This window comes from Anabrus simplex, chromosome 1, assembly GCF_040414725.1.
Source record: "Anabrus simplex isolate iqAnaSimp1 chromosome 1, ASM4041472v1, whole genome shotgun sequence".
NCBI classification, from domain to species: domain Eukaryota; kingdom Metazoa; phylum Arthropoda; class Insecta; order Orthoptera; family Tettigoniidae; genus Anabrus; species Anabrus simplex.
Window position 1 is genome coordinate 1,477,051,601 of NC_090265.1, and position 25,203 is coordinate 1,477,076,803.

The window sequence follows — 25,203 nt, forward strand, 5'->3', positions numbered from 1 at the left end:
CGAGGGAAAGAGGAAGCTGAACGACGAAAGGCAGGGAAGTGAGCATAGTGAAATTGTAGTTATAAATAGTGGAAAGGAAAGAGCAGTGGACAATGGAGTGAGAATAGGAAGGTTTAGGGATACAGTTATGAGCACAGCCAGAGAAGAGGAAAGTCAGAATAGTGAATGCAGTGAAGTAATGGATGAACTGTGTATGAGCAGAGGGAGGAGCAAGAGCTTAAGGAACCTGTGGAGAATGAGAAAAAAGATGAGGGTATTGTAACAAGAAGAAAAAACTCTAATAAAATTAGTAAATAAGGGGAGTTTTGTCTAAGACATGGTAGAAATATAAGGAAAGAGAGTGGTGTCTTTATATGGTGGTTTTTAATTGTATACTGAATTTATTGGTGATGTGTGTCTTGGAGGTGGATTTATGAGGTGGAGTTGGAGGTAGGTGTCGGTATAGCGAAATTAATGGTGAAGTGTGTTTTGGAGGTATGTTTACAGTTAAGAGGTTTTATGGCGGTATGTATTGAATGGTAGAATGTGTTTTGGAGGTGTGTGTATAGTCGAGAAGATTGGATTTCTAATTATGGCTCATGATGATAGATGTGTGTATAGTGAATTAATGGTGAAGTGGGTGAGTGTTTGTGAAATTGTACCTGGAAATGGTTAGAGAGAAATGCTTCATGGAGGTGGGTGTTTGTATTTTGAGTGTCGTAATTGGTAGGTAGTGTATCTAATTATCACAGTTGTTGTAACTGAAATGTATAGCAAATGTGAAATACCATGTGGTAGTGGTTAGAGAATGGTCAAAAGAAGGGTATGGTATTTACGTGGATGTGGTTATGAGTTCAGAGATACATTGTACCTTGTATTTGTATTATGAAATTATTGGTGAAAGGTGTTTTGGAGGTGTATTAATTGTTAGAGAGAGGAAAATGAGGTGGAGATAATGGTACATGGAGTTAGGTGTTTGTATAGTGAATTCTTTACAATTCTTCTACAGTTGAGCACTAACATTTTTATGTCATCCCTACTTGATTTCCAGTTCCCTATTCCCTTATCACCGCTCCCTAGGCCACCCCGTTTCCCTATAACCCTTCTAAACAAATTTCCGAACTTATATGTACCACTGCGGTTTAAGTGAAGGCCATCTGAGCGCAGATCTCTATCTCCTACCCAACCATTAGGATCTAGAAATCTCACTCCCAGTTTCCCACATACCCACTCCATAGTCTCATTTAAATCCCCAATAACCTTCCAGTCAGTATCCCTCCTACACAGTATTCCATTAATAACAATTTCCGCTTCCTTAAACTTCACCCGGGCTGCATTTACCAGATCCCACACATCCCCAACTATGTTCGTACTTATACCTGCTTGTCTTACGTTGTTAGTACCAACGTGAAACGCTTCCACCTTCTCCTTTCCCTCCTTCTTCTCTTCTACTTTCCTCAACATCTGTCTTAACCTAATTCCTGGATACTATTCTAGCCTGGTGCCTTTTCTTCCACACACTTTCCCGACATGTCTAACAGCTAATAAAAATGAAATAGCGAAAACACGCATTTACTTCCAGCATAAAAATAATAAAAATAATGCAGCTCTTATTTTTATTAAGTTCAAAATATACACAGAGAATATACTGTACATAGAAGAAAGAAACGATGGTGAAGTGTGTTTATGGGAGGTATGTTTATAGTTTAGATAGTACATGGTGGTATGTGTTTGTAATGGTGACGTGTGTTTATGAGAGGTATGATTATAGTTTAGATGGTATACAGTAGTTTGTGCTTCTATAGTAGATTTAATGGTAAGAGGTGTTCTGGAGATGTGTTCATAGTTGAGAAGATTTGATTTATAAGAGGTCGATCATTCATAAGAGGGTGGTTGAGGGTAGTAGGTAGAATTTTATTGTGGAAGTTAATTAAGAGCAATCTGTATCGAAGAGTATTTAGTTGGTGAGTTAGAAATGCGTGTTTTTCCTATTGCGTAAGAGAGTGTGGAGTGTCCCTTTAGAATACGTATTTCCTCTTCATCAGCAGCTGACCATAACTTCCATTCATTGGGTGCAATTTTCAGCAGTTCATTCCATGTGTTTGGTTCTCTCACGTAATCTGTTTGCACTTTGTAGGTCAATCTTGATAGTTGCACTCCTTTATTTCTTCGTTTTGACGCTCGTCTTTGGGATTCCTCTTCAATTTCAGTTGTTTTGTCAAATTCCCCTTCCAAGTCGTATTTTTATTCGTAGGATTCTTGTGCATTGTTATTAGGTGAACACACTTCAATAGAAATGCCCTTCGTCATTGAGTTGGTCTTCGAGATGAGATTGGTTTCCCCTTCTGGCGTTGTACTGCTAACTAGATTCGTATGACTGGTGTCATATTCGACTATTTTCACAGTCATGCTGACCCAAATCTTCGCTGTCTTAGGGTTCAAAATCCTATATCCTTTAATACAGTCATCATACTCAGTAAGAACACCTTCTTCTGCCTTATCATCGCATTTCTTGCGTTTCTGCTTGGGAATCAAAGAATAAATCGATTTAACAACTCCTAATGACTACGATCAGTTTTAACTCCCGTGAATAACTCGACTGGAGTTGTATTGGTACTCCGACTCGCTGACCGATTTCGTAAGTATGCTGTTGTTATTACAGCTTCTCCCCAGTAACGGTTGTCCAATCCAGCATCTAATAGCATACATTTCGCAGATTCAGTTAGTGACCTGTTTTTCCTCTCCGCGACGCCACTATGCTGAGGAGTACAGGAGACAGTAAGCTGATGTATGCCCTCCTTCTTTACAAACGTATGCTTTGCCATTGTTCGAGCGAACGGAAATTGGTTTTCTCCCAAATTTGACATTTGGGCGATATATTCGCGTATGACACGTGGTACTTTATCCTTGGATTTGACCAATCTTACTACAGTAAATCTTGAGTAGTCGTCGATTAGTGTCAGAAAATATCTGTTGCCACTAGGTGTCGCCATTTGCATAGGACCACAAAGGTCAGAGTGGATAAAGCCTCATCGGTTCTGTTTCCCTGGCATAGCATCTGAAAAATTTGATTGAACTAGTTTTCCTTTAACATAATTATTGCCTATTACCTCGTCCGAACATGAAGAGACTCAAATCTCTGTGGATAATTGTTCATTAATTATCGCTTAACCGCAGCCAGATCCCTGTGCCCCAATCGACGATGCCATAGATACAGACATCCTTCTTCTCTTGCCGTGTTACTTACCTGCCTTGGATCACAATTTGAAGTCGGAGCAAATTACCATCGCGTTTTGCCTCAGCAATGATCTTGTGTCTGTTGTAGATTCCAAATTAATTATTCTCAAAAATTATAAGATGACCTTGTTCTGTTATCTGTTTGACAGAAATCAAATTATCGTCCAATTTTGGAATATACAGAACGCTCTGCAGTCTTATCTCCTGGATATTTCCTTCTTGTAGTTCACAATACAATGGTCCTTCTCCCATTCCAGCTGCCTGTACTGACGAACCATCAGCAAAATAAACAGCAGACTTTACATCACGTATACTTGAGAAAAATTGTTGGTTGCTAGTCGTATGACTTGTAGCACCGGAATCAATGCATCATCCCTCCAGTCGTGTATTATTATGCTTATCTTACATCTTGAATGACACATAACTCTGTTTAATTTCTACCTCAACCGATGATTTGACAGATTTGTACCACTTGACTTCGTTTGTTGGCTTTTCTTGAACTAATGACAATCAGTCTTTAAATGGTCGGGTATTTGATAAAAATAACATATTCTGGTCTGTCTGGAATTTTTACATAGAGTAGATCGGAGGAAAATGCCCAACTTAGTGTTTTGAGGTCATAAGTTTCCATGAAAATTGAGAGTTCGAGTTAGACATAAAACAAGTATATTTTGCCAAGTGTTTTCTGTATATAGACTGGTTATCAATGCTAATCATTAGTAATTTTATGTTTTAAACATTTATTTATAAAGACATGTATTTAGCCATCTCAGCCCGAACATCGGGTAATTAATTTGGGTGAGTTTTGACTACTAGTTTTATGTCATTCAGAGGACAAATCGTCTAAATACAATTCATAAAGCATATTTAGTATGATTATCACAAAATAAACACATACAATCTTATTATACCCATATGAAATCAGCTGTATGGATGACTCTTGTATCACAGTTCTTTAGCACAGTTACTGTACATGTTTTCTGAATCTGTACAGGTTTCATGTAACCATTTATCACAAACGATGTACCGAATCCAGTCTACCTGTGGTCCATTTTTGTTATAATAATTTAGGGCACACTCAGCACAAAAGTCACTGTCATTTTCTGACCTGCTTAGTCTAACAGATTGACTCGTAGTGGATTCCTTGGTTTTACTTTTCTCCCGTCGAGCTCTTGCATCTTCTATTCGATGTTGTTCTGTGAGAACTGCAGCTGATTTCTGTCTGCGCTTAGGTAACGGATCCAAGATAGGTATAGGAGAAATCGCTTCAAAGGATGTTCCTGGCTTTGTTTCATTTGCAATCGCTGATTCCACTGGATCTTCAAGTCTGTTGATGTCATTCTCTGAAGGAGGAGCACATCCTCTGCTATCTGAATAATTTCTTTCATTCGTGTCAGTCTCATTTCTCAAAATCAAATCAGACAGTTGAAACGCCTCCTCTGGAATTCTTTCCAGGTTGCATGGGTACAAACCGCACACTTAAAATTCAGACTGAGCAGTGGATGGGACTGCAGCCTTCTTTTACGCCTCCGTGAAGAAGATTGGGAATTGTGCTCTTGAGACTTTACGCCTCTTCTGTATGGAATTCCGAAATCAATTCATCCCTCTGGTCCGGACTTGTTCCATGGTCACTTCTAGGCTCTCTTCGGACCACTGACCCCTGTTGATGTCCTGATATATGTTCTTGGCATGTTCCTGCGGAAAGAAAATGTTATATCAAAAGAATCAAATTCGGCATCTTACCCCGAAGAAAAAGTGGCATCTCTACCGAGGGTCAGGGTGAGATGCCACTTTCCGCAACGTGCACATTATGGCAGCTTTGGAACAAGTGAATTTAACAACCTACACTGCAAAGTATCCACCATGCCCAACACATAATAATATTTGCATATCCTACTTATTGTATAGGCTGATAAGCACTTTAAAACAACTGTGCGTTATTAACAAGGCATCGCCTTAAGTTCTTACCTTGAATTTCTTAATAACAGAGCGGGAAGACAGTTCACTCAGCGTAATACGCATTGGACCCAATGGCCACCTCAGGCCAACAAGCGCGAGACAAGTTGGTGTTGCGATCTGGTGGTACCCGACGGAACTACGAATCTATAGGCATCTTCCCCCGATACGCATTTTCTCCCGATCTACTCTAATTTGTCATTCTTCGTACCTTTGTGCGATGCCTTTTTTATTATGGTGACTTATCTCGCTTGAGCTTGTTGCGGCTGACTGTAGTGCAGTCTTCAAGTCATAATTTCCCGGCTCGCCTGCTTCGACACGTCTTCGATACTCGTCGAGTATTTTTCATGTTACATATTCCAAAATTAAATCAGCTTCATTACGACCTACGAACAACTAACGAGTCTGAGTATGTTTCTGAAAGGCTCACTAATAACACCGCGACAATTTCGTCATTCCTGCGAAGCTTACCTGACGAGCGCAACAAACCGTCCACCTCCGTGATGGCACCAATATCTTTGTTCATCGATCCGCCACGATAGTGCATTCCATACAACTTACGACGTTAATTTAGCCTGCTGCCGAACGTGGATCTCTTGTATTTCTTTGACAATGTTTAACATGTATCGCATGCGTTTTCCAAGTGAGCAAAATGAATGAGTTGGCTGTCCTCAATACCCAACGTAATGTACGCTATATGCTTGTTATGCTTCTTTTTCCAGTCATTTGTATCTTCGGGTTTTGGCTCACTGACAACTTCCCATAAATCGTCACGTACAAAAATAGCTCGCATTCTTGTTTTCCAAAATACGTAATTGCCATTATTCAATAGTTGGATATTTAACCTTATACTGTATTGAGCCACGCTGCACAATTACGGTACCTTTTTATAGAGAAGTCATAACCTACTTACGCAGTTCACGATCCTGGACCCATAACCTAATGAAAATAAAACAGCGAAAACACACATTTACTTCAAGAATAAAAACAATGCAGCTCTTACTTTTATTTTATTAAGAGAATACACATAGAACAAAGAAATGTGGAGTTAAGTCCAGCGCCGCTGTATGACTTTGACTTAATCGAAGAAGGCGGCTACTTATGACAAGCGTTTTCTTCAACAACTTTCCCTGAGGGCAGTCTTCACATGTTAGTAAAGGCCACCTACCTTACTGAGCTGCATGTATCTGAAGAACATGAAGCACACGGTACATACTGTTACGAATAAAACACCGTCTGTTATATCGCACTAATTTATTTCAGGATGGACCGATTAATGCACATACATACAATTCTATTCAACCATGAATGAGTACCCTCACTAATTGATGTCTATATTCAATTCTTTGTCCCCTTCACACAGTAGTAAGTCAGTTTCGTTGGTATTACCTAAGAGGGCTATAATACTGATTGGCAGGCCTTTCACTCGCGCTCACAAATCAGTCACACCATACAGCAGCTGCGTGCAGACCGCTAGGTTTGAACATAGGGCTACTTGCCACGCAACACACGATGACTGTTCCATATTCTCTAAATAAAATGTACCTTTACCTTATTCGTCATTAAAAACAGATCGTAACAAAGCTTCATAATCGTATCCTCTTGTAGATCTCTGTACAGATTTTCGACAGCGGATTTTCAGGCCACTGTTTCTGATGTTATTACCTCCTTTCTTGCTGCTTGTACACTTATGGATCCGTTATTTACGAATTTCTCTCAAATCTTGTATGCTTTTTTCTTAGCATAAATTTTCTATTGCTCGTTTTTGTTCCACCATCAGCTTGTCTCCATTCGAGGTAATAATAATAATAATAATAATAATAATAATAATGTCTTGGCTACCAGATGAGCTCCTTATGAGTACACCACGGCTTTTGTTACACATCTTCATGAATGGCATGTTGTATGGTGTGCCATTAAGTCTTCAAACATCCATCGCCTTTATCAGGACTCGAACTCACGATCTTTGCCCAAGAAAGGTAGACCACTACACTTTGAATGGCCTACTCCGATGACTATAATAGATATAATAAGGATTAATAATTATTAGTAGCGATTTAATTAAAAGAAGAAATCAACGAGATCATCCCTAGTTAACTTTAGTCAGAAGAAGAAAGGGGAGGAGGTCTGACCCTACTGACAACCAAAACATAGGGACTCCCTAGACTCCCTAAACCATTGGAGTCAGAATATAACAAGCAATGGACAAGGGATGTTTGACTAATATAATAATTTCGTGTGGCTATTTCTAGCCGAGTACAGCCCTTGTAAGGCAGACCCTCCAATGAGAGCGGGCGGCATCTGCCATGTGTAGGTAACTTCGTGTTATTGTGGTGGAGGATATTGTTATGTGTGGTGTGTGAGTTGCAGGGATGTTGGGGACAGCACAAACACCCAGCCCCCGGGCACTGGAATTAACCAATGAAGGTTAAAATCCCCGACCCGGCCGGGAATCGAACCCGGAACCCTCTGAACCGAAGGCCAGTAGGCTGAACATTCAGCCAACGAGTCGGACGGATATTCGACTGAAAAGATGAGAGTGAGGGGACTGCCAGAAGAAAATGGAAGTAACTGTAGCAAAGGATCCCGTAGTCGTACCTCCAATTGGAGAGAGCTTCTAAAAGGAATGGTATTTTACTTGACACATCTCTGGTTCTCATCTACCTTAACCGGCTCCATGGCTAAATGGTTAGCAGTGGCGTACACTGAGGGCTACCAAGGCTATCGGTGAAGCCCAGACTTCAAATGAAAACGATGGATATCCAAAGAACGTTGTAATGTAAGCAGCTGACAGATTGCTCCATTTACAAACCTTGAAAGCAATGAGGAAAAACGTCGCTCGTATTTCTGAAAGCAAGCCATCGGAGACTGATACAAACTGCAGTCCAAGCGCTGCGTCCCCTCGCTACACCTCGCACGTCCTGCTGCTGAATGTCCGTAAGGTGCGGGAACCGGGGGGGGGGATAGGTGTGCTAGGCTTCGGCCCGTCAGATCGCCACTGCTAACGAAGGAGAGAGCTCAAAGACTCGAAATTCCCCGAAAGTTTCCAAACTGACGAACAACCATACGTTCCTCAGCGTATATACTTCCTCACCTCATACTTCTGACTTAATTATATGGATAACATAGTGCTGGTATTTCACTCCCGTTTACTTCTACAGCCTTGAAGGAAAACACTGCAGGGCTGCTTTTATATAGTTTTCCTTTTATAGGTAGATGTGATGAAATGAAATGCAATTTTTCAGGCTTAGTGTTTTGTTAGTCGGATTCGAACCCGCGATCATGGGTCACACACTACCACTGATCTACTGAGGAAGCTAATAAACCAGTGAAGGACGGGTACGACCGCTGGTAATGTTGTAAGATTGTACATTTTAATTTAATAATAATAATAATAATAATAATAACCCGTGTGGGGATTTACCGGTTACCTCCATCGGGCGCGTCCCATTGGAATTGGGGAAGCTCGCTGGCTCTGCCGCCAGCAGAGTTAGAGGGTAGTAGGGAAATAAAATACCACCGTGAAAAAAAACTGGTCCCTTGCCAGGGTTACGGCGAAGACTGGTAAATGACCAGAAGCCAGAAAACATCTTGAGGCAACCTCTAGGGCTAACAACCCTAGTTGTAAAAGGATGGGTACCCGTCCAAAGCAAAGTCAAGTCAAAAAGCATGATGGTACAACATTTCAAGAAACATACCCCAGGGGGTAAATCTTCGGATAAATCCCTCGTCGTGAACGCCACGGCGCACGAGTCTCGTTCGGATTCTGGGGGAGACTCGACATCATGCAAGAGACGAGTCGGAGCGTCTCGGTGTACCCCGAAGAGTCAAAACTCAGGCCAAAATCTAAAACCTTTCTAGCAACTTTCAACATAAATTCACTTACACAAACTGGCAAGCTGAAAACCCTCACCAAAGCTCTTCACGAAAATCAGATATCCATAGTGGCCCTACAGGAAACAAGGTACCCAGATGAAGAGATTTTTGAATCTGAAGGCTACCGATTTTTCAAGAGCAAAGCGCAAAGAGGAATCCTCAATGGAGCTGTGATGCTTGGAACCGCGTTTGCTGTTAGAACCAAGATCCTTAAACCGGTTGCAAATTTCGAACCTGTGAATGACAGATTATCTATACTCACAATTAAATGCCCGAACAAAACCTACGCCCTAGTTAACGCACATGCTCCTACAAACGATAAGAACAAGTCTGATCCAGACGAAGTTGATAATGTCTGGGACCTACTGGATGAAAAATTGAACAAAATCCCCAAACACCATGTCAAGCTTCTTTTGGGTGACTTCAATGCCCAACTAGGTCGTGAGCAGAAGTACAAGAAAGTTATAGGAAATTACCCTCTTCACAAAAGAACCAATCCCAACGGCAAAAGACTGGTGACCATTTGCGAAAATCACAACCTGCAGTTCATGTCGACCCACTTTCGCCATCTACCCAGAAAGCAAATGACTTGGCGTTCTCCCGTCCAAGCTCTCGGAGAGTTCCAAATTGATCATGTTGCGATCTCCAGGAGAAACAGCCCTGAGATTATGAATGTCAAGGTAAAGAAAGGCATCAATGTGGCCTCAGATCACTATATGTCTCTTATCAAATTCAAACCAATTCCCGCAAACACAAGGAAGACAACCAAACAGATCACACGCTTCGACAATGATAAACTTCGGCAAAGGGTCGAGGAGTTCCAGGAGAAGGCTAGACCAAATGACTGTGACTTTAACAACGCCAAAAGTCTCCTTGTTGAGGCCGCCAAAGACGTTGCAGAAATCAAGAGAAGCAAAAAGCATGCCTGGTGGAATAGTACCTGCGAATCAGTCCTCCAAGAAAGACTCAATGTGTGGAAACAGTACAACTCTACGAAATCAGAAAATAATTGGGAAACCTACAAAACCCAACGTGCCCAAGCAGCTAGGGTGTTCAGAACTGAGAAACGTAAATACGAAAAATCTCTCATTGAAAAGATAGAACAAAACTTTAGGAAGAATGAAAGCAGAGAGTACTACAGAACCTTCAAACGCAAACTCACTGGCTATAAACCACCATCTCTATGCTTTGAGCGAACGGACGGCACACTGGCGACGTCAAATGAAGAAAATTGCAGCATTCTGGCAGATTACTTCAAGAATTTACTTAATTGCTCTAAACCGCAAAGCGCCATTGAGACCAAGGAACCCTTACTCAGGTACCCAGATTCCAGGCCACCCGACAGAGATGAAATCAAGCGCCACATTGCCCGTCTCAAAAATAACAAAGCGCCGGGGGAAGACTCAGTAGTAGCAGAACTATGAAAATATGCCCCAGAAGAATCACTTGATATCTTGCAAAAGCAAATAGAAGAAATTTGGAACAAGGAGACCCTACCCGAAGATTGGAAAATAGCTTTGATCCATCCATTACACAAAAAAGGCAGCATGAAGAACATCAACAACTACAGAGGAATATCTTTGCTACCCGTGACTTACAAAATTCTATCACTTGCCATCCTGGAGCGTTTGGAAGCACAAGTCGAACATCAAATAGGTGAATACCAAGGAGGGTTCAGAAAAGGTCGCTCAACAGCTCAACAGATCCAAAATCTCAAAACGATCATCAGATATTGTACACTAAGGTCCAAGCAGTATGGGTCTGTCTTTGTAGACTTTAAGAAAGCGTACGACTCCATTGACCGGGAAGTCCTGCTAAACATCTTAAATGAATTTGGAGTTGATTTGAAACTGCTGGCATTAATTAGAGCCACCCTGACCGATACAAAATCCAAGGTGAAGTTCCACGGACATTCCTTTGACATCAAAACAGGAGTCCGACAAGGTGATGGGCTATCCCCGATACTCTTCAACTGTGTTCTTGAAAAGATCATCAGAACCTGGCGGGTGAGATTACAGGAAACCAACTACAGTCCATTGAGAATAGGAACCAAATCCAAGGGGATCACAACAGACTGCTTAGCATTTGCCGATGATATTGCTGTTCTCTCAACCGACATAGAAACCGCTAGAGCTCAAGTTGAAATTTTAAAGGAAATTGCCGAACAAACTGGTTTGTATATATCGTTTGAGAAAACAGAAGTAATGACTAACATCAAAGAGGCTCCACCAAAACTCCATACAAAATACGGGGACAGCACCCGAGTAGACAAATTCAAATACCTGGGTGAGATCATCATGAAAAATGGACTGGACAAAGAAGCACTTCAGGAGCGAGTACGCAAACTGGAAATAGCCTACCAAACATCCCGCACAATCCAGAACAAAAAATGCCTTTCCCAAAACACCAAGATACGTCACTATGAAACAGTTCTGGAGCCAGTAGTTCTATATGCAGCCGAAACCCTGTCTCTAAATGCCAACAAAGGACTCCTTGAAGAACTGGAGAAAAGAGAACGCAAAATTGTGAGAGGAATCTTGGGATCAAAGTACAGAAATGGAATCCATCAAAAGAGATCCAACAAGGAAGTCTACAGCAAAATGGAGAAAATTACCGACACAATCAGAAAAAGACGGGCACGATTTTACGGTCATCTGAAAAGAATGGACAGAAGAAAGTTAACTAAAGAAATCTTTCACTTTTTTGATTCAAACCCCAAAACCACAATTCCCTGGTTTAGAAATACCAAAGAAGACCTGCAAATGCTACATATCTCAGCTGAAGATGCCTTTAACAGAGATCTCTTCCGCAAGAAAATATTGACGAACGGGCTAAACCGAGACGAGCAACCAAAGAGAAGACACGGTGCCCCTTGGACAGAGAAGCGTAAGCAGGCCCAACCACAAAGAATGAGGGAAATTTGGGCTGTAAAGAAGGCCAAGTTCAGTGTCAAATGCAACAAGACTTAACGTGGTCCTTGATGACCCCAGCGAATGATATATATATATATATACACTGACTGACAGAGCAAATGCAACACCAAGAAGGAGTGGTCAGAACTTTATGCCATTTGCAGGGTAGACTGACGTCACTGAGGTATGCTCATGATGTGAAATGCGCCGCTGTGCTGCGCACGTAGCGAACGATAAATGGGACACGGCGCTGGCGAATGGCCCACTTCGTACGGTGATTTCTCAGCCGACAGTCATTGTAGAACGTGTTGTCGTGTGCCACAGGACACGTGTATAGCTAAGAATGCCAGGCCGCCGTCAACGGAGGCATTTCCAGCAGACAGACGACTTTACGAGGGGTATGGTGATCGGGCTGAGAAGGGCAGGTTGGTCGCTTCGTCAAATCGCAGCCGATACCCATAGGGATGTGTCCACGGTGCAGCGCCTGTGGCGAAGATGGTTGGCGCGGGGACATGTGGCACGTGCGAGGGGTCCAGACGCAGCCCGAGTGACGTCAGCACGCGAGGATCGGCGCATCCGCCGCCAAGCGGTGGCAGCCCCGCACACCACGTCAACCGCCATTCTTCAGCATGTGCAAGACACCCTGGCTGTTCCAATATCGACCAGAACAATTTCCCGTCGATTGGTTGAAGGAGGCCTGCACTCCCGGCGTCCGCTCAGAAGACTACCATTGACTCCACAGCATAGACGTGCACGCCTGGCATGGTGCCGGGCTAGAGCGACTTGGATGAGGGAATGGCGGAACGTCGTGTTCTCCGATGAGTCACGCTTCTGTTCTGTCAGTGATAGTCACCGCAGACGAGTGTGGCGTCGGCGTGGAGAAAGGTCAAATCCGGCAGTAACTGTGGAGCGCCCTACCGCTAGACAAAGCGGCATCATGGTTTGGGGCGCTATTGCGTATGATTCCACGTCACCTCTAGTGCGTATTCAATGCACGTTAAATGCCCACCGCTACGTGCAGCATGTGCTGCGGCCGGTGGCACTCCCGTACCTTCAGGGGCTGCCCAATGCTCTGTTGCAGCAGGATAATGCCCGCCCACACACTGCTCGCATCTCCCAACAGGCTCTACGAGGTGTACAGATGCTTCCGTGGCCAGCGTACTCTCCGGATCTCTCACCAATCGAACACGTGTGGGATCTCATTGGACGCCGTTTGCAAACTCTGCCCCAGCCTCGTACGGACGACCAACTGTGGCAAATGGTTGACAGAGAATGGAGAACCATCCCTCAGGACACCATCCGCACTCTTATTGACTCTGTACCTCGACGTGTTTCTGCGTGCATCGCCGATCGCGGTGGTCCTACATCCTACTGAGTCGATGCCGTGCGCATTGTGTAACCTGCATATCGGTTTGAAATAAACATAAATTATTCGTCCGTGCCGTCTCTGTTTTTTCCCCAACTTTCATCCCTTTCGAACCACTCCTTCTTGGTGTTGCATTTGCTCTGTCAGTCAGTGTATATATATATATAATAATTGTGCATGGCATCTGTATAAGCTTGGTGGTGGCCTAATGAGGATGAAATGAATGGTGAAGACGTTATAAATACCCAGACCCCAAGCCAGTAAAAAGAACAGTACGACAGGGTTTGATTCTGAGGACTGAACCGGGGTCGTCGGACAAAAGGCAACCATTCTATGCATTTAGCCATAAATCCGGACTTTAATTTGATCAACCTTAGACTACCATCTCCACTGATCAGGTGTTGGAGTATTGACGGTAGCAGAGGCCAAGGCAGTTGCTTGACAGCACAGCAGGCTACTCCGTTGGCTATTGGCTGCAGCTCAAAACGCTTAAGGCTTGGCATTCACTTAACGAACTATCGAAAATGGGTAACCTAAGTCTAGTCGTAGCCCACGTTTTGATCCCATCATACGCCATTGATGGTTAGCTTACTGGCCTTTGGTCTAAGAGGTCACGGGCAGCATTACAATTCATCACATCTAGGGCATCATCCTTAGAGACATGCAGATCGCTTATAGCCGTCAACTCGAACGACCTTCACCAGGCCTCTCCGGGGGCCACACGCCAATAATTAATTAATTAATTTAATTAATTAATCAACAGTATATGTAGTTCTCAGCATCTTGGGGACGCAAGTGTAATTTGTGACGCACATGTGGACTCGGCCCAGTTTTACGGACGGATACCCTTACTTGTGAAGGGATATACTCATCTACTACGTGTCTTTGTGATATTTCGCTGTATGATGTGCCGTGTCCTAAATGAGGAAGTGTTAGTTATGCCAAACACAATCATCCAGTCCCCCAGCCAGAGGAATCAACCAGACGCGATTAAAATCCCGTATTCGGCCGCGAATCGAACCCGAGACCATCTGAATCGAAAGTCAGTATTCTGTAAATCTATCCATGAAACTGGACTTAAGTTGTTCTAATGTATATGCCTCTGTATTAAGAACGAAGCTATTAGGGAAGGTCTGAAAGTTGAACTAACTTCACAAACTATACAAAAATAGATAAACTATTGGATAGAGCAATAAAGAGCAAAGGTATCTCTGTAAAGGCTATGAAGGCCCCTGGAGGATTGGAAGAGAAAGGCTTTCGCTATCCGCAACCTCGGAACTAAGTAGGATAGGGCGTTTAGACCTACATCTGGCTGTTTAACCCCCGAGGACTTTATCAGGCTCTTATTTCTGGTGTAGGCAGAGTGAATCTTGAGGTCATGAGCCTCTCCAAAAGTGGAGATCTTTGTTTTTCGACTTCATGATGAGGAATTGAAACCATATCCTTCCGGCTGAATAGAGAACGCTCTTACCGCCTCGAATAGGCTGTCTCTGTTGGATAGTGGCAGAATCCTTAAATATATTCTACAGCACTTCGATGGAATAGCTGATAATTTGAATGTTAATGTAAAGCATAATATCCTAGTGAAGGTGAACATTATGGGATATTTATGTCGCTCAGATGAATACATGAGGCTTCGCCAGGCTATGCTGACTCTCGCAGCCCAACTGGGCGGATCTGCAAGCCGGGATGCTTTTATTTTACAGTTTATGGTCCGCTGGGCCAAATTCCCCGTCCTCCAGCGCACGAGATTGCATCTACCTTGGATAGTTTTCATGCATGCTACGCACCTAATTTTCATCTTGTAACAACTGTTGACAAAGTTCTCTTCACTTATTATTCGTAGAAATGAAAGTTTAACAGTGTGTAACACAAATTTGTAAAACAAACTCTGGAGGCAAATTACGTGTCTCCTCAGGCACCTCTTAGGATAAACTTGTTCGTTACGAACGCTGTGTGTTAATGGTGAGACTACCTAGTAGGGTGTTTCATGGAATCTAGGGTTTAACATAGAATATCATAACTTCCCACTCAGTTATCTCTAGTTCTCCCCGGTTCGAGTTCTAGCTCTGGCATGTATTTGAGATTGGTTTCCATGGGTGGAACAGTGTTCGCTCGAGCTGGCGCCAACCGTACGTTGATAGTTATATGCGTGTTACTATGGTGGTTGGTAGTGTAGTGTGTTGTACGTAGATGAAGATATGTGTATGGAGATAAATACAAACTCACAATCCCCGAGCCAGAGGAATTAACTAGACGCAATTGAACTCACCGGGCCGGTTGGAAATCGAACCTGAGGCCCCCTGAACCGAATGCTATTACGTTGGCCATTCAGGCAAGGAGCTGGGCCACTTTTATTTATTTATTTATTTATTTATTTATTTATTTATTTATTTATTTATTTATTTATTTATTTACCAGTGACGAAGTTAGTGTTCGTGGCCCTTTCTTACACTTAACAACGTAAATTACAAAAATAAATATACTATTCTATTATAAAATCAAAGGTTTAATAATAATAATAATAATAATAATAATAATAATAATAATAATAATAATAATAATAATAATGGCTTTACGTCCCACTAACTACGTTTACGGTTTTCGGAGACGCCGAGGTGCCGGAATTTAGTCCCGCAGGAGTTCTTTTACGTGCCAGTAAATCTACCGACACGAGGCTGTCGTATTTTAGCACCTTCAAATACCACCGGACGGAGCCAGGTTCGAAGCTGCCAAGTTGGGGTCAGGAAGCCAGCGCCTCAACAGTCTGAGCCACTCAGCCCGGTAAATAAAAGGTTTAGAGGACATAAAATGTAGAAAGAAGAGCTCAACAAACAAAAGAAAAGAAATCCAACGCACAAAATTACAAATAAAGAAAAATTAATTCTTCATAATGAAAAATAAGTAAAATACAAACTGAAAACATAAGCCAGTGCAGAACTAGAACTCAAACATATAGTAAAGGGAAACAGAATCTATATAAATAAAATTGTAGGGGGTCCGATGTCTGTAATTTATTTTGTTTTGCCAATTTTTCAGATATTTATCCGTTTTAGGTCAACTCAAGACCGAATCGGTGGTTTTTACGTTTCGTGTCTGTTTGTTTGTCTGTTTGTCTGTCTGTTTGTCTGTTTGTCTGTTCCACCATCACGTCCAAACGGCTGGATAGATCTCAACCAAACTTCATAGTTAGAGTATACTCATCCCGGGGAAGGTTTCGATATGCATATCATTTTAAAATCTTTGAATATTCGGGGGGTTTATAGGAAAACCAGAATGGTTTTTTCCACCATCACGTCGAAACAGCTGGATAGATCTCAACCAAACTTCATATTTAGAGTATACTTATCCCGGGGAAGGTTTCGATATGCATATCAGTTTAAAATCTTTGAATAGACGGGGGTTTATAGGAAAACCTGAATGGTTTTTCCACCCTTATGTCGAAACGGCTGTATAGATCTCAACCAAACTTCATATTTAGAGTATACTCATCCCGGGGAAGGTTTCGATATGCATATTATTTTTAATTCTTTGAATAGACCGGGGGTTTATACGAAAACCAGAATGGTTTTTCCACCATCACTTCGAAACAGCTGGATAGATCACAACCAAACTTCATATTTAGAGTATACTCATCTCGGGGAAGGTTTCAATATGCATATCATTTTAAAATCGTTGAATAGACGTGGGTTTATAGCTCCATTTTCTCTTATACTATTGATTTTCTGTAAACTTCGTTTACCGTACGTGAAACGTCTCTTCATTATACACAACTTTCGTTATGTTCATAATTTACCTTACTCTTCACATGACGGAGAAATTTACAATTTTCCGCTGGTATCATGCTCTGCATTAAGTGACCGACAGACCGACAACGAACCTACAAGCTCACTGCATGCCAGCAGGGAAGTAACGTATTGCCATTTTCCACATCATGCTTTTAAATTCGTGGTTGTTCCTTGGGTAGAAGGCAAGAGAGGCGTCAATCGGCCTATCTGCGGGATATTGGCGGAATATCGTTGGATGTTATAACCGCCCTCGAATAGATTAAGTAATAACACCATTAGTCATCTTCTTATTATTTGTTTACCTAAGAATCACTGGACCTAAATTTCTCCTCTGTTACCGCTTTATTATATCCATAACTCACACTAGCATAATTTATTGAGGGGCATTTGATGTTCCAATACATTCCCTTGGCATTTACATATTTGTCGTTATCCGGCTGTCCTCAGTTTTCTATTACTTTCAACTTTCTTAATTGTATTATTTCTTCCTTAATTACGCCGTATGTACGCGAGTGCTACAAACTATTGGATGTATTTCCACCAAGACTCATATTTAGAATACACCTGTCCTTGATAGGTTTTAGGGCAAATATTGTTTCTAAATCCCTGAACTGACTGGGGGTTTATACGAAACCAAAACCGTGATTTTGCACTTCTACAAAATATACACAACCAAACTTAATGGAAATCTACCTACCTTGCTAGAAATTAATTTCTAAACCTTTTTTCTCATGTGCATCATTTCGATACGAGGATTAATAAGGGAGATATCATTAACGGACCGTTTTTCTGTACAAGTCCCATCGGACTTGACTCACGAGCGGGTGCGTGTAAAGCGTATTCCTTAAAACTTGAAAACTACTGAAGACATTCCAACCAAAATTTATATTTAGCATCCACCTGTCCAAAGGTAGGTTTTAAACGTAAATAACATTTCATGTTCCGGAATGGACTGGCGGTTTATAGGGAACACAAATGGTGATTTTACTCTTCCACAATATATACAGAACAAGACCAACCTGACTGGAAATCGACCAAACGTGATGGAATTCCACCTCTAAACTTTTTTTTCATGTGCATTTTTTCGTCAGGAGGATTAATAAGGGAGATATCATGAATGGTCACTTTTGCAGGTTAAGTCCAGCGGACATAGCCCAAAAGGTGTTTTACATGGAGCAGATTCCTTATCTATATAAATCAAATCGTAACGACTGTGTGCCTCTACACTGGCTATTTTGGCGAAATCTTCGTACAACTTTCCGTTTAAGGGGTAATAATGACCATCTCCATAATTTTTGGTTTAGTTTCCTGAAAGTCCTAATTTTTATCCTCCTCGCCCAAAATCCACATTGCGGCATAATCTGCCAGAAGAAAAAGAAGATAATTACGTTTTAGCCTGTAACGAACGGAAAACATCCTAGATCATTAAATTTTTCACTTTTTATCCCCGAAGAATATCGAAATATGGAGGCAATTTTAATGATGGTGCAGACCTTCGGAAATTCCTATCACATAACGGATTGCACAATCTCCGTTCAATTTGGAATGATCTACAACCTTGGTCTTATGACTTTTTGCCGTATCTGTATCCCTTTTACGTTTGATTTTTCTCTATTAATCGATGTTAAGTCAATTTGGAATTTTCACATGCATAATTCATACTTCCAATTACTTATATGAAATACAGAATCATCAAACTCTTCACGAAAATTGGCCCACCTCGTAGCCATATGTGAGCCAAATGCTATGTATGTAGCTGTCACATAATTATCCGAAAAGTAAGGTAATGTGAGATAATCTTACAAAACCTTTACCCTGCTCCACGTTTCTAACTCAATCTGACCCAAGAACAGATGACATATCATAGGACCAGCCATTTAGGCCACTAAATCCGGCGTGTCTTATGGTATAATCCTTTGTCGATATGACGTACGTTTAGTAGCAGTTAATCTGTAAATGACGGTCTTCAATATTGTAAACACGCATATACTTTCGTATGTCGATCTATATATATTCACTGATGTCGATTTTTAGTGATCGAGAAAGGGTGGGTCTGATATTGTAATCAGTACTCCCCACACCGACTTTGACTGGCAGTAGGAAAGGGTTCCTTCTCCAACTCTTGTGTAACTGTCATTAGGAAGGAAGGCCTACAATTGTAATGAATAGTTCCCTTCTCGATTTGACTTGTAGAAGGCAAGTGAGCATGTAGTTTTGTTTAAAAAAACCTACCCGATTGTGTTTGGCAGTAGGCAAGGGTGCCCGCCATTATAAAGAAATGTCCTCATCTAAAATGTGACTGGCATTAGGCATAGTGGCCTGCTATTTTGATGGAAACTCACCAACTTGGTGTGACTGGCAGTAAGCTGGCTGGCAGTAGGAAAATGGGCCTGGCATTATAATGATAACTGCACAACTCAATTTCGAGTGATAGTAGGGTAATTGCCTACCATTATAATAGAAACTCCTCAACTGTAATCTGTCTGGAAGTAGGAAAGGGGGCTGCCATTTTAACGAAAACTCCCCAAATCGATTCTGTCCGCGTAGTAGGCAATGGGGCCTGCAATTATAAGGTAAACTTCCCAACTCGATTGTGAATGGCAGTAGGCAAGTGAGCCTGCCGTTATATCACAAATACGTAACAAACACTTTACATTGGAAACAACGTACGGGGACCTCCCCATGCTCTTTCTCGGATAACACTAAGACACATGCAATTTTAAAACAATCTTATTTACTCCATGTACACTATTTACTTCGATATTCGAATACAATGTAGAATACCGTAGCGAAGCATGGGTACATTCGCCAGTATGAAAATAAACCGTGGTAGTTACTGCGTGGTTTGAGTCACGTAGCTGTTAGTTTCCATTCAGAAGATAGTGGATTCGAGCACCACTGTCGGCAGCCCTGAATGTGGTTTTCCGTTGTTCCCATTTTCACACCAGGCAAATGCTTGGGTTGTTGCCTAATTAAAGCCGCCGTCACTTCCTTCCCGATCCTAGCCCTTTCCTGTTCCATCGTCGCCATAAGACCTATTTGTGTCGGTGTGACGTAAAGCAAATTTTTTAAAAAACATAAAACAAAAGACAATGGTATTATTTAAACTCTATGCACTTGAAGTAAAAGCTGAGTATTATGTACATTAACACCATGCCAATAAAATAATAAGGTAGGACGCCCATATTTCATTCCCTTAGGAGATATGGACTTGTAGAAATTCGGGAATATTACGGACAAGGCTAGAAATTGGTATATATTACTGAATATATTCTCTACTTACGGGTAAGTTACAATGAAACTGTTATAACGTAAGGTAGTCAAACTACACTACCAAAAATGTGTTCGTAATTTCGTCCCCCACCTAATTTATGAGAAGTATAATTAATTTTAATGTTTATTTCCTTTTCAACCTTACCAAACACTTTCCCTAGAATGAACTTTATGAAAAAGGTTTTCTTGGTATTATTTTAACATAGTATTGCAGCGTTGCTCATGGGATTTAAACGCTTTACTTGCACTGTTGCCCGTCACTGCCTTAATAGCCTTTTCCATAGCCTCCTTATCCCACTGGTTGCGTTTTCCCACCTGAAAATAATAATAAACTTCATAAATAACAAATAAAATGAAGGGGGACGAAAGTACGAACATTCCCTGAGTTATTATAATGGCCACTATAATAACGCATGCCAACCACCTCACTGCAACGATTACACTCCAGCAAGTACAATACATGACCGAAATGCAGTCCAGTATTTCAAACACATATCAGTGTTCACTCTAGGAATAACAAGCTCTTAATTTGAATGATGCACTAATACAACTCAGCATGAAAAATGAATCCTCCTTGTACAGGGAAACTAAACGTGGTGCACACAGTGTTGCCAACTCAGCGGATTTTCTGCCTTATCTGGCGGTTTTTTAAAGGAACAACGGATAAATTTTCCATTCAGCGAACAACGGATTTTTTGACGGATTTTCAAATTTCCTTTAGCAATTTTCAGTGGTAACAATATCACCTTTCATCACCAGGAGAGAAAAATAATACAGATCTCACTACGGTATAATAGTCTACTTATTCCCGTTGTATTGAACTTATACTCGTTTTCTAGACCAGCTCTGGCCCACAGCCTCAGTCAGAATTTGTTACAATCGTTACTGTACTCTGAGTCGGGTAATGTCGTGTTTGATAACGTGTGTCTTTTGACTTCAGGTTCTTTTTGGTACGTCAATATGTCGAAAGAAAAGGTTGAAAAGTAGTCAGATATTTTGTAAAGAGTGGTTAAATAATTAAACGTTAAAAGACTAGCTGGTTAAGCTTCCGAGCGATCCCAAATACGGACGGTGCATCTATTGGCAGTGCAATATAAATGCGAAATTGTTTGACATTATTTCTTTCCGTACTTGTCATAAACAATGAAAACAGTAATGAAAGTGAAAATAATATTAGAAATATATTTGAAAATGTCCGTATGTGCTTTACTGCTGTGAACTGCCAGCATATATTTGGAAAAGAATAATACTATGTGGCTTTATATGAAACCACAGGACCTCAACCCAGCACATCTGCTGCAAATCATATAGTGCGGGGAGGAGAAGATGATGAACTCCTGAAACTGGTGAGTTTTGAATTAATCTCTTTTATTAAAACAGCTGGTGGGTATATGCTATTTTGCTTCAGTTCGAAATTTAATGGAATTTAGCGGATGTTCAACTAAAATTTAGCGGAGAAAAGGTTTTTTTTTTTTTTTTTTTTTTTTTTTTGCTATTTGCTTTACGTCGCACCGACACAGATTTGTCTTATGGCGACGATGGGATAGGAAAGGCCTAGGAAGTGGAAGGAAGTGGCCGTGCCTTGATTAAGGTACAGCCCCGGCATTTGCCTGGCGTGTAAAATGGGAAACCATCTTCAGGGCTGCCGACAGTGGGGCTCGAACCCACTATCTCCCGCTTACTGGATACTGGCCGCACTTAAGCGACTGCAGCTATCGAGCTCGGTGGAGAAAAGATTTATGGGTTGGCAACACTGGGTGCACACAACCAACTCTCACAACAAGACAACGGGTTGAGGCTACCCATGAGGCTAAGCATTAAGTACCAACCGTGCAAACTGGAAATCCCTAGGCGGAATTTGGCCCCCCTACCTCTCTTGCATTATTGTAGTGATAAAGTAGTGAAAACCTATTGAAATAGCTTAATTTTGTGTATATCTGATTCATTTCGTGCTGTTTATATAGTGGTGTTTAGTGCTTGTTGGTAGAAATTGGGAGTAGTAATAATTATTTAAATTTTGTAACAAGTAATTCAGTTGGTCTTCAGTAAATTACGTTTTCTAGGTTAAGTAGACTAGCTAGGTGCACCTTGTTTCGAATTTAGGTTTAGGTAATACTTTAGGTAACAATATTAACTTTAAAAATATTTGTAAATACCGGTATCTGTACAGGTTCGTTGGTTGTACTTACAAAGGCAGATTATCATAAGGAATAGTACCGTAACTTCTGCAGCAACTTCTCCGGTATTTCGTATAGATATACGTTCAAACTATCGCGAAGGTAATAATAATAATAATAATAATAATAATAATAATAATAATAATTTAAAAAGAAGTTAAAGAGATTACACGGTAATAGTTAACAGTCGTATTGTTATTGATTATTGTCGCTCCTCATATTCAAATATTTCATTGTTGGCTACAGTCGTGAACAAAGGGTGTAGTGTAGTCAAGTAAATATAAATAAAAATCAGCTGACCTTGTATTCCATTCATTTGTAATTCTGAGTAGGTAGTTAGTATCCGTAATTTATATTTCGCTCCCTCGATCTTTCAGTATTTATGAGCGGTTAGCTAATAATAATAAAGTTCATATATCCCAGTAATTGCAGTTCAAGTCCCTGGAGTAATAGTAGTAGTAGTTTTGACAGAAATATTTGAGAAATTATTGTAGACAACCTCGTATTTTTCAGTAGGCCTAATTAAGGACACTTTTTTTTTCCGTCCCGTGGAGTAGGGAAAATAATAGTAATCCACGAGCTGTAATAATCACATAACCACATTTCAGTAGAATTGCAGTGAAGATAAGGTATAATATATTAGATAGTATCTTGCCAGTTATATTCGTGTTTTTCTTCGTGTACGGCAATCCTTTTGGTACTTAAGCATTTAACCAAACGCAGTATAGTGTAGTGTAGATACATTGTAGTATAGATACAGTACGGTACATTTAGATAGTGCCGTATCTTGCCTGCTATATTCGTGTGTTATCTTTCGTGTGTATCTATTAGACCCTAATACTAATAATAATTTGTCTAAGCATTTAGCTTCGTTGGTAATCTTTGAGTACAGTAGTTCTTGCAAATTTCATTTCTGTTGTGCTTAGTAGTGACATACGGTACGGTACCGGTATCGTAATTAGGATATGTCTGAGAGTAGTTTAAAAATTACTGTAGTGTACTGTACAGTAGTATACGAGTAATATCCTATTAGAATTTAGTGTACTTATTTTATTATTGTAAAATATTTGTGTAGTACTGCTGTAGTAGAGGTATCCGTAGAAACTCTTGCTAAAATACTGTTGTTGTAATTAGAATAGGCTTAATTGCAGTTTGGAATTGTGTAGTTCTTGTGTAGGCTATTACTTTCGATATTCAGTAATTAACAGCAGTTTTTATCCTGTTAGGGGTTGTAGGATTTAAAAAAATAGAGCACGACTAAGTAGTATTGCAGTGTAGTCGTATATTAATTACCTTATTGTTGTGTACTATCCCAGACAATATATCCCTCCGTTCATTTATTTCTTTGCAAATAAGTTACTTTTTTTAATTTATAATTTTTCCCCCGTAAAGAATGGCTAAGGAGCGCGAGTGTACTTATTGTGGGTGTGTTCAGGCGTTGAGGGGTATGAGGGAGGAGTTGGAAAGTTTGAGGGAGATAATTAGAATTCTCACAGAAGACAGGAAAGAAGATAGGACTCCCTCAAACAATGTACAGGTTACAGTAGGTGTACAAGAGGGAGGGGAAGGAAAGGGAGGAGTTGTAGAAGACAGGTGGTCTAATGTTCTAAGGGGAAGGAGATTGCAGACCAAGGGCTCTATTCAGGATCAGAATTCAGGACAGGTGTCTGTGCGAAATCGGTACGAGTCACTCCAGGTATAACAACAGAGGGAAGATGAGGGACAGGAAACTGTTGCTGAGATGCATGGAAGTAGGAGGAAGGGAAAAGGTAGGAAAGGGACATGTAGAGTAGAGGATAGGAAAAGACAGGTGGAACAGGGTCATGGGAAGGAGAAAAGGGAGGAGGAAGTAGCTTCTGCAGCTATCAGGAAAGATAGGGCTGACCAGGAGGGGAGGGAAAGGGTTGAGGCTCTGGTCATGGGGGATTCCATCGTTAGACACGTGGGGAAAGTGTGTGGAGGAAAGGGAACCAGGGTAGAATGTTATCCAGGAATTAGGTTGAGGCAGATGTTGAGGAAAGTAGAAGAGAGGGAGGAGGGGAAGGAGAAGGTGGTAGTGTTTCACGTTGGTACCAACAACGTAAGGCAAGCTGATATAAGTACCAACATAGTTGGAGATGTGTGGGATCTGGTAAATGCAGCACGGGTGAAGTTTAAGAAAGCGGAGATTGTTATTAGTGGAATACTGTGTAGGAGGGATACTGACTGGAGGGTGATTGGGGATTTAAATGAGACTATGGAGTGGGTATGTGGGAAACTGGGAGTGAAATTTCTAGATCCTAATGGGTGGGTAGGAGATAGGGATCTGCGCTCGGATGGCCTTCATTTAAACCGCAGTGGTACGTATAAGTTAGGAAATTTGTTTGGAAGGGTAATAGGGAGGTACATTCAGGGAAACGGGATAGCCTAGGGAGCGGTGATAAGGGAACAGGGAACTGGAAATCAAGTAGGGATGACATAAAATTGTTAGTGCTGAACTGTAGAAGTATTGTAAAGAAAGGAATAGAATTAAGTAATTTAATAGATATATATTTACCAGATATTGTAATAGGAGTTGAATCATGGCTGAGAAATGATATAATGGATGCAGAAATTTTCTCACGGCACTGGAGTGTGTATCGTAGAGATAGGATAGGAAA